Source organism: Solanum dulcamara, chromosome 9, assembly GCF_947179165.1.
Source record: "Solanum dulcamara chromosome 9, daSolDulc1.2, whole genome shotgun sequence".
In the NCBI taxonomy this organism is placed as follows: Eukaryota; Viridiplantae; Streptophyta; class Magnoliopsida; order Solanales; family Solanaceae; genus Solanum; species Solanum dulcamara.
The window spans coordinates 42,227,770-42,237,302 of NC_077245.1; the positions used below are offsets into that span (position 1 = coordinate 42,227,770).

The 9,533-nt window shown below is 32.9% G+C and overlaps 1 long non-coding RNA gene across 1 annotated transcript; it reads right to left on the bottom strand.

Moving 5' to 3' along the window:
• Positions 1 to 5,435: 5,435 nt before the first annotated feature.
• On the bottom strand, positions 5,436 to 7,649 carry LOC129903407 (uncharacterized). Its single transcript, XR_008770270.1, has 3 exons — positions 7,227 to 7,649; positions 5,891 to 5,925; positions 5,436 to 5,808 (listed from the first exon to the last, which is right to left on the bottom strand). It is a non-coding gene; the product is annotated as an uncharacterized LOC129903407 (long non-coding RNA).
• Positions 7,650 to 9,533: the final 1,884 nt, after the last annotated feature.

Here is a 9,533-nt window from a genome sequence, read left to right on the forward strand (position 1 = left end):
GCCATGGGAGGAGGATGAAGCATCCATCTCTACATTGTTATATAATGTAGGAAAAAACTATGCGTTAGTACATTTGAATGTACTAAGTATGTATGCAATGAAATGCATTGAAAACAATGTTTCTGCAAATGACCATTTTAAATAGCATGATGGGAGAACTAGTAAAAATCTCAAATAGTCTTAAAAAGAATCATGCATAATAAATCATAAGATTATCATATGAAGTAATGGATAGGATTAGTCATTTAAAACATAAAAAGGACCATACATATTTGGGATATAACCATAATCGACAATAACATAGAATCTCGGTGTTACCCCTACACTAGAAGAAATGGGAATCTACTTGTCAATATTGTCTCTACCCCGCTAGGCGGGTAAAGTACATACATTATATGTGGATCCACTAGGTAAGCCATGAAGGAAACCTATGGTGGCATGTATTTTAAGATACATAAGGCTACTACTAAGGCTTTTTGTAGGGCCCACACCTTAAATTCAGTCGGTACTAAGCCAAATCCCACGGAATATGTATCATAACATAGTAGTCATAGTTAACATATATCATAGACATGATTATAGATTTGAAATTCATAGAGTAACTCATTTCATAACATAAGTGCAATGTGAGTATTGGCCTTCCACATTACAAATCATACTTGCATAATTCATATCATTAGGCCCTAGGTCACCACATAGAGCCATAAGTCACCTATCTTCATAACTTGCATGAAAATCATAGTTTGAACATGTTTATAATTCATGATCTTAATTCATACTTGAATTTAGTGTAAAATTCATATACATAATTAATTTGACTGTAAATCATAATAATACCTTGAAAACATTGAACTCCATGAACATAATTATATAATTCATCATAGGAAATAGCTTCACGCATGGGCTTTCATAATTCAACTTGAAATCATGAAATTGGAGTAAAACCATGCATGATCATATACTTTTTATCATCCCATACATAAATCACAAAGATAATATCCTTTTGAAGTATAATTGAAAATATCCATAATTTATATCATGAACCCTAAAGATCAATATAGGAAAATTCCTTGAAAAACTCTTCAATTCAATCCAATAACCATCAATTTATATTAAAATAGACTCATAATCATAATTAGAATTATAATTCATACAATTGGAATAGATATAATAAAACTCATAAGAATACATACTTTAATTGATTGAAAAGTAGAGAATTTGTTGGGCTCTATAGGTGAAAGTATCCTAGGATCAAATACCCACATACCTTGAGTGAGAAGAAAAAAGAATTTGGAAGAATTTGAGATTTTTGTGGAGAGCTTGAGTGATTTTCTTGGAGGTCTTTAATGGAGTGCTTGATATCCTTTTGTAGAGGGCAAAATTTTTGAATAGGTGAATTGTGGTAGAATGAAGAAGAATAGGGGTTTAGGTTAATTTATAGTGGTGCATTAGGCCCTAAAAGTTTCTAAATTCATTAACTAACAATTTGAAAAATGTCTAAAGTACCCCCACTTAAAATTGAATTTGGGAACATGCGTTTTATGAAATATATGGTAAATCGCATTCATCACATGTGATTTATGCCTGATTTGACCAAAAATGATTCTTGGCCAAATTTCGGGTAAAATTGCACTATGGGGGAGCAAGTCCACGATACGTACTTGCCGCGCAGCTTCCTGTTTTGTGCAATTCTTGAAATAATTATCTTCCGATAAATGAGTCCTAAATATCTCCAAGACTATTTTCTCGTAGGTTTTGACCCCTTGATTGATATTTAGAACTCAAATTTGTAAAAAAGATAAGGATAATATGTTACGCAAGCGACCTATTCCCAAGGCATTTTTAAGCCACTTATGAGCATTTGAAGGATGTTACAATATCTCATCTCCTTAGAAACATTCATCCTCGAATGTGGAAAAACTAGCTTGAGTAGAGAGAGTATAATTACTAACCCACCCAACCATGAATGCAATAATACAACTTCTAAACATCAATATCATTTTAAAATCATTTTCATGGTATGCATGCATATGTCATGACACGGAGATGTTGAAACGTAGGATTTTAGAAGATTTGAGTATAGATGCCTAAGTACCTTAGGATGGATCGGAAGGAAGGATATAGGAATATCATTTTCTCACGTCCCCTTCCGCTTCCCATGTAGCGCTCTCAACATCTTGATTCCTCCATAAGACCTTAACAGATGCAACTTCCTTGTTTCTCAACCTTTTAACTTGGCGGTCTAAAATTTTAGCCTGAACCTCCTCATAAGTCAAATTATTTTTAATATTCAGATTACCCAAAGTTACAATTACATTAGGATCACCAACACATTTCCTCAATATTGATACATGAAATACCGGATGAACCGAGGCTAATTCCCATGAAAATTCAAGTTTATAGGACACCTTACCAATACACCTTAGGATCCTACACCTCTACAGAAATATTTATCCCAAGAGTACTATTCCTCACCACCATATTTAATCAAACTTCAATACCTAATTAAGAAGCACCCAATGCACCGCACACTCACCCACATGCCATCAATACTAAATTCAAGTCTAGGTATATAACCATTCTAATACACTCACTTGAAACTCTTAACAAGAAATCATCAATATCCTACCACAATCACTCACTGTAACACCCCCTAAAAATCTTGTATGTTGTGTTCCAATTCTCGATGAAAATGATACTACTTCTGTATTTTGAGCATAACTTTTTATAGGTTGGTCTATATTAGGAGATTCAAATTTTTGAGTAACCCCAACCCCATTACCTACAACTTTTGTAAGATTAGAGCTTAAGATTCGGAGGCCAAGTAGGTCAAATAAATTAATTTTTGCAGGACCTGATGCTATGATGAAATGGAATATTTGTAGAAGTAAATTAACATCTCACTATAGAATGCTCCAATTCAGTTGATTCTTGAACTACATGAAAGGAGACTTCTACAGACGCGATTCATATGAGACACCAAATCCTAATTAGGAAGTTATCTTATTCAAACGTAGCTCTGTAAATGGGTATTGCATAAAAAGAAGATTTATGTCACCAACTATGGAAAATCTAAATCCATTTGACATCACTCATGAAATCAATAGTCCTCCATTTGATATCATCCATGACATCATAATCCTCCATTAAATTTTTAGATTTATTCTTTATAATTATTTTAATTATTATTAGGTCCCTCCTTTACACCTATAAAAACCCACCTTATTTCATCATTTTGTTCATCAATCTTTCTCAAGCAACTCTTCTATCTATACTCTTCTTTACATATTCTCAAACATAGTTTTAGTTTTTAGTGGTGTAGAAATACTATTCCGGTGATTCATATACTCCGGTAGTAAACAAAGTGCTCCGAAGAGGAGAAAAGGATAGGATTTAAGTGTTCATTGAGTCCCCTTTCGCCTCTGAAAGCGTCCTTCCTTCTCAATGCTCAAACATCCATCCAATGCTGTGATTTTGAGTATAGCTTCGGATTTCAGGTAGTAGGGCTTCAATGAGAGTATTCCTTCCACTCTCATGCCTAAATTATCTTGATTATATGATAAATTATATTTATTTACCCTATTCTCTGCAAGCTTTATTCTAAGGTATGTAGGTGTTTATCCATGGGTTCTTCCACCCATGGACTACAAAACTCTTTCAACTAAATCTCTTAATTTCAAATAAGATTTTCTTATGGGTAATTGTTATTTCTACTTAATAGCATGAATCATGGTTAAACTAATAATTATTGGTCTATTTTGATGCAAAATTATTTCATATGTATGGATTGATAGTTTGCATGTATTTTCTCTACTTAGCTCTTTAAAGGTTCATTAAAATTCTTGGTGGGTTTTTTAAAGCATGATTTTTAATTGATGGATTTCAAAGTATTTATGCATAATTTCATTTACATACATGTTTGAAAGGTGAAGTGATTTCAACCCACTTACTTTTACTATGTTTTCAATGAAGTTTAACTTAAAATCGTTACTCCAAATGAATGTTTATGAAAGCAATGTCTATGATCAAAAGGGAGTATTATGAAATAAAAGAATGATGAAATATTTTGAATGATGGATTCTTTATGCAATAAGGATAATTTTTGCACATTTGACTCACCAAAGGTTTTATGAGATATTCCATCGAATGTAATGTTTTGAATTATCAAGATATATTCTATGAGTATTTTGAAGTATTAAACTATTTTGTGGCATTGACTTAGCACTGAATGGGGCATTGAGGTAGAATTTGGTAAGGGAATCCTAGTAGCAACCCCTTGTCTCATTAACTATGTGCCAACATAGGAGCCCTTATAGTCTTAGGCTGATGGATCCACGAAAGCCCTTAAAGTTAAAGTTAAAGAATGATTGTAAAGTTTATGGGGTTCTACCCTAGGCAAGTAGACTCCCCGGCCAATGTAGGGGTTATGTTGAATTCCTTGTAATAGCTCACAAGGTCTTAATATCGATTATAGTCAACTTCCCATATATAATTATTTCGAATGATATTTACATGATTACCTATGCACGTATATATCCACATATGTATGATTCAAATGCTATCTACTTGATTTCTCATGCATGCACTCATTTATGTATTTTCCCTTATAAATTTCCTAAATGTTTTATATTGTATTGCATGCCTACATACTTAGTACATTCAAAATACTAACGCATATTTTTTTCTATATGATATCACCATGTAGGAACCGGTGCTCCTCCTCGTTCTCCTCTACGTGGTTAGTTGAGATTTTATTTGAAGGCTACTTTTGGTGAGTTCCCATAATCCCAGAACAATACTCCTTTTTTTTCTATCTTATGATATGTTGAGACCGTTAGTCACTTACTATGGAATTTTATTCTATTTTGATTGAGGGTGAGCTAGGGACTTGTCTTAGCCCCGTTAAATCTAAAAGTTAGAGGTTTTGTTAGGTATATATAAATTGAAGATTTACTATTATGATTTTCGCTTGTTTATTTATTTCATTACCTATGAAAGGCTAAAAGAATGCTAAGAGGCTTGTTTGAGGTACTTTTGGGTTCCTCATTCGATGTGTCATGTCTAGACCCTAGGCTTGGGTCGTGACAAATTTGGTATTAGAGCCCGAGGTTTTGAATGGTCCTTCGAGTACAACATACCACATCAAATAGGGTCTTGTTTATGGTAGTGAAGAGCACCATAATTTTGAATAGGAGACTATGAGGCATTTAGAAAAAGCTTCACTCTTTTTAAGATTTATACTACTAGAATTTCGTTTTTCTAACTACTAAAGTAGTCAGTATATTGAAGGTTGGTATTTTAAATTTCTTTGAAAAAATATATAATATTACTAGTTATTGTAGTCGAAAAAATACATTTTTAATACAAAAAAATATATTTTATATGATGCACTGCCTGCTAAATTATATTATCATCTATTCATAAAAAATCAACACTAAAACCAAAAATCAAATACATTCCTAACCATTCAAATTCCAATCAATATAATTGAGTCTAAAAGTTCAAGCATCATCAAATTCAAGTCTAATAAGTATTCAGTCGTTATTCAGATGCTTGAAGTCATTCTGTCATCTCTAAAATTTGTCTTCTCATTTCTTCCAAATATTAAGTATTAGAAGAACTAGATAACAATGGTGATGGATGACATGAGGAAGGTTGCACTCCAAGTCCGTAAACTCTACCTTTCGACACAACTGCCGCATTTGTCCATATTGAAGTAATATTATCAGATGATAGTTGGATTGTGGAACCAGCCTCAGATGTAGGTTGTGTTTGAAGACATTATTCCAAGCTTCTTTGAAATCCAACCTGAAATAAATATATAAATAAACATCATCAGAAAGGTAACAAAAGGAGCAATTAGAATCTATTCGTTCTTAGAGATATTTACTTGGTTAGGATCCAACTTCCATGTTTGATAGAAGCCTGTTGAAGAAAAGAAGATAAAGGAATAAATATAATTAAGCATTCTATCAAAGTTATCAAAGAATAAGAAGCCTAACCAATACCATGAAAGTCCGATAATACCATTCTAATTCTTACATTGATAGATTTTGGTAAGTTTTCCAGTTGTGTTATTATTTTAACGGGGTTAGAAACTGAATTTGAGTTCTTTACAGTGACTCTTGCACATTTGACTCTAAATAAGAAGAAGAAGCAACAACAGCATCCATGGCATGTAAAGCATATCATGGATCAGATCACTACAGGAAGCCTTTTTATGCTTTCCAAGCGTTTGCAATCTGCCTAACCAGTTTTGGTACAAAATTATCCTGTGAATAGATTCTTAAGTACCGTTGGTAATATGCTTCCTAGTTTGTTTTCTTTTTTTTCTTTTTCTATGGGCGCACAATGATACTTTTTACTTAATCTAGTATGCTCTACTCGTGCTATACTTATAATTAAGTAAATGTAGTAGATTTGGGGACCAAGTGCAATCTAGCCTTTATGAGAATTTCAACATCACTGTAACAAAAGCTCGATCAATAGTGGAGTTCTCTCCTACATATTTTAGTATCATCCATATCATTTAAATAATTTATACTAATTAACATGAGATACACGTGCAACACACGTGTCCAGAGACTAGTTAATATAAACATATGAAGTCTGACCAGAATTTTAAATTGTATTTTCAGCCAAACTCAATAGAGTACTGAAAAGAGTAGCTAAAGCTAATACCTGAGTTGCTATAAAGCTATAACATGTTCCTTTTATTTCTTGCATAGGTTGTCCATGTCCCACAACCATATTGTAAGCAATTTTAATTGCAAAGTACTAGCCATAAAGCAACCAAACCCACTGATGACCACAGGCACAAGGACAAGGACAAGGACCATTTCTTTTCAAGATAGTTCAACCAACATGGGCTTCTCACAAATTGAAATATATATGCACTTTGGTAATATATGCAGAATATCTTGTTTGTCGTTATTGTTTAAGCTAGAAATTCTCTAAAATAGTAAATGATATGGGCATTTTAAAAAACGAACTAGAGTTCTAAGGTAACTAGAGTTATAATAAGTTGATTTCTCAAATTGTCACTCAACTAATAGTAAATTATCTCAAAAGTCACTTTCTATATTGAAAAGAATTGGTATCAAGGAAAAAAAGGTGACTTTCTAAGATAATAAGTACTATCGGAATCACATCACAAGGCCCCTGTCCTTGTGAATCATCAAATGATAACAACTAGCTAATTAACTCCTCAAGTTCTTGATGCTTACCAAATACACCTGATTCATCAACCAATGAAGTTGATGGGAGATGTTTAGGTGAATCCTTTTTGCCAGTCACCAATTGAGCATTTAGGCTGAGGCAGTGAATTTATTTTTCCAAGTCTTCCAAGGTTTCAATGGTCTCTTCCAATTTGAGCATCATGGATTCTAAGTAGCAAAAAACATATATGTTGGGTGTGTATTTATTACCTAGAAAACAGCAGCAACGAGAAGGGAGCAAGTTGAAATATTTTCCATATGTTTCTTTTTGAAAAAAGAAAACAATTTTAGAGGACAGACAAATCTGCAAGAGTATCCTTTGTTTATATTGTTTGGACACACTAATTATATAATTTATGAAAATAGATATATCAATTATTGAACCCAATCAAATTAAATCCTATAGTACTATAAATGATAAATAAAAATGATTACTCGAACAAAAAACAGAATTCAGATCCAAATTTGTCGAACAAACCAAACAAGTTAATCATCTTCATTTGATTCATAATCACTATCAAATTCTTCCTCATCACTATTAGACTTTACCCAAACAATTGTCAAGTTGATAAATTTATGGCATCAACCATAAACATGTATAAGTATTTTGCAGGGAAATTTTGTAAAATTGAAGAACACAATCAGTGGTATCAATATGGTTTGGAAGAACTATAATAATAAATAATAATAAACAATAATCAACAAAATTTTACTAAGGCTTTTAGTATTACGATTGAAGGAGGGAGAAATTTTACTTGCCTCAACAATTTTGAAACCCTAAATTGCGATGGTGAGAGAATTAGAGGGCACATCTATGGGTGATAAATATGGCAAAATATTGGGAGAAATATGACCCACCTTCCAGTAGTCTAAGCAAAGTAAGCCCAACTTCAAGTAGTCTCTTAGTTCAAAAGGCAAAATACTAGCAAGCTGACTAATTTCTAATGAGAGAGGAGCGCAGTAGTGAGAGAACTGAAGATGGGTTAGAGTGAATTTATTATTAGAAATAATATTACTTTACCCGACTACAGTAGTCGAGCAATTAAATTAATTTTTAATTAAAAATATCATAACATGGCCGACTATGGTAGTCGCTATTTAATAATATTTTTTAATTATTTTAACAAATGTCCAACTACTATGATTGGAAATGTAATGACCCTCAAGGTCATTTTTAGAATTTTTATAAAATAACTATTTTTACCCCTCCCTTTAGATGCCCCGAGTAGTTTTTGATTGGTACCGGGTGTTGATTTTTAGAAAATCCTATAAAAAGTTAAGTCTTTGAAAATTTTGATTTTTCATAAGTTTTAAGTATTAAAAGTACTATTTGGGGTCAATCATAGCTACAGGTCTCAGAATGGAATTTCGTTAATTCCAGTAGCTCTGAAATGTTCAAATTGGCTTAGGAGACTTTGCGGAATCAGTTTTGGAGTTATAACGATGTTTTGAGGCCTTTAGTTGAGAATTTGAAGAATTTTAAGCCAAGGTTTAATTTTGATCAACTTTTGGAGTTCCAATGCTCGGAATGAAATTCTGACGACTCTGTTGGATTCGGGAGATGGTTTTTGGTCTAGAAGAAGTGATGGTTGAATTTTTTGAGGTTCCGAATCCATTTTGGTATTTTAAAGGCCTAAGTTGGTTTAGTTGTGACTTTTCAAGTTCCAGGTCAAGGAGACCTCGAATTCAAATTCTGATGGTTTCATCAACTCCGGAATGACCAAATTAAGCTAGTAGAACTGTTGGAATGACTATCAAGGCAATCGATACGAGTTTGGGGTCATTTGGCGTTCTTGACTTTGAAACTTAGCCTATTGTTGACTTTGGTCAACATTCTTGAAAAACGAGTTTGGATAAAAATTCTGACAACACGGTTAGTTCTAGAATGTCGATTTTTGTCTAGAACAACTCTGTTTTTTTTTTAGACTTTCAGTCTAATATTGAGGCCCATTGTGGATTATGACTTAAAATGACTCTTAGGTGTGGGACCCACTTTCTATTCAAATGATCTCGTATAGGAATTCTGAATGGGCCATTGAATCTGGAATGTTGAATTTAGTGGGGTAGCCTGGTTTATTTTTATCGGATTCCAAACGAATCCCGAGCACCCCATCGGAGATTTTGGCAGCAGCTGGTGCAGCCCATTTTTGGGTTTTTCTCAAACTTTAAAACCCTTTATCTTGAGTTATATAGATCCAAATTGGGTTATTGAAAAGGCAAACTTTTGAGATTTTTCATGGAGAAAACCATTGGAGAGCTTGAAACTTATTTGGAGTATTCGATTCACGTAAAAATCATGATCTTATTTGCAGCAGT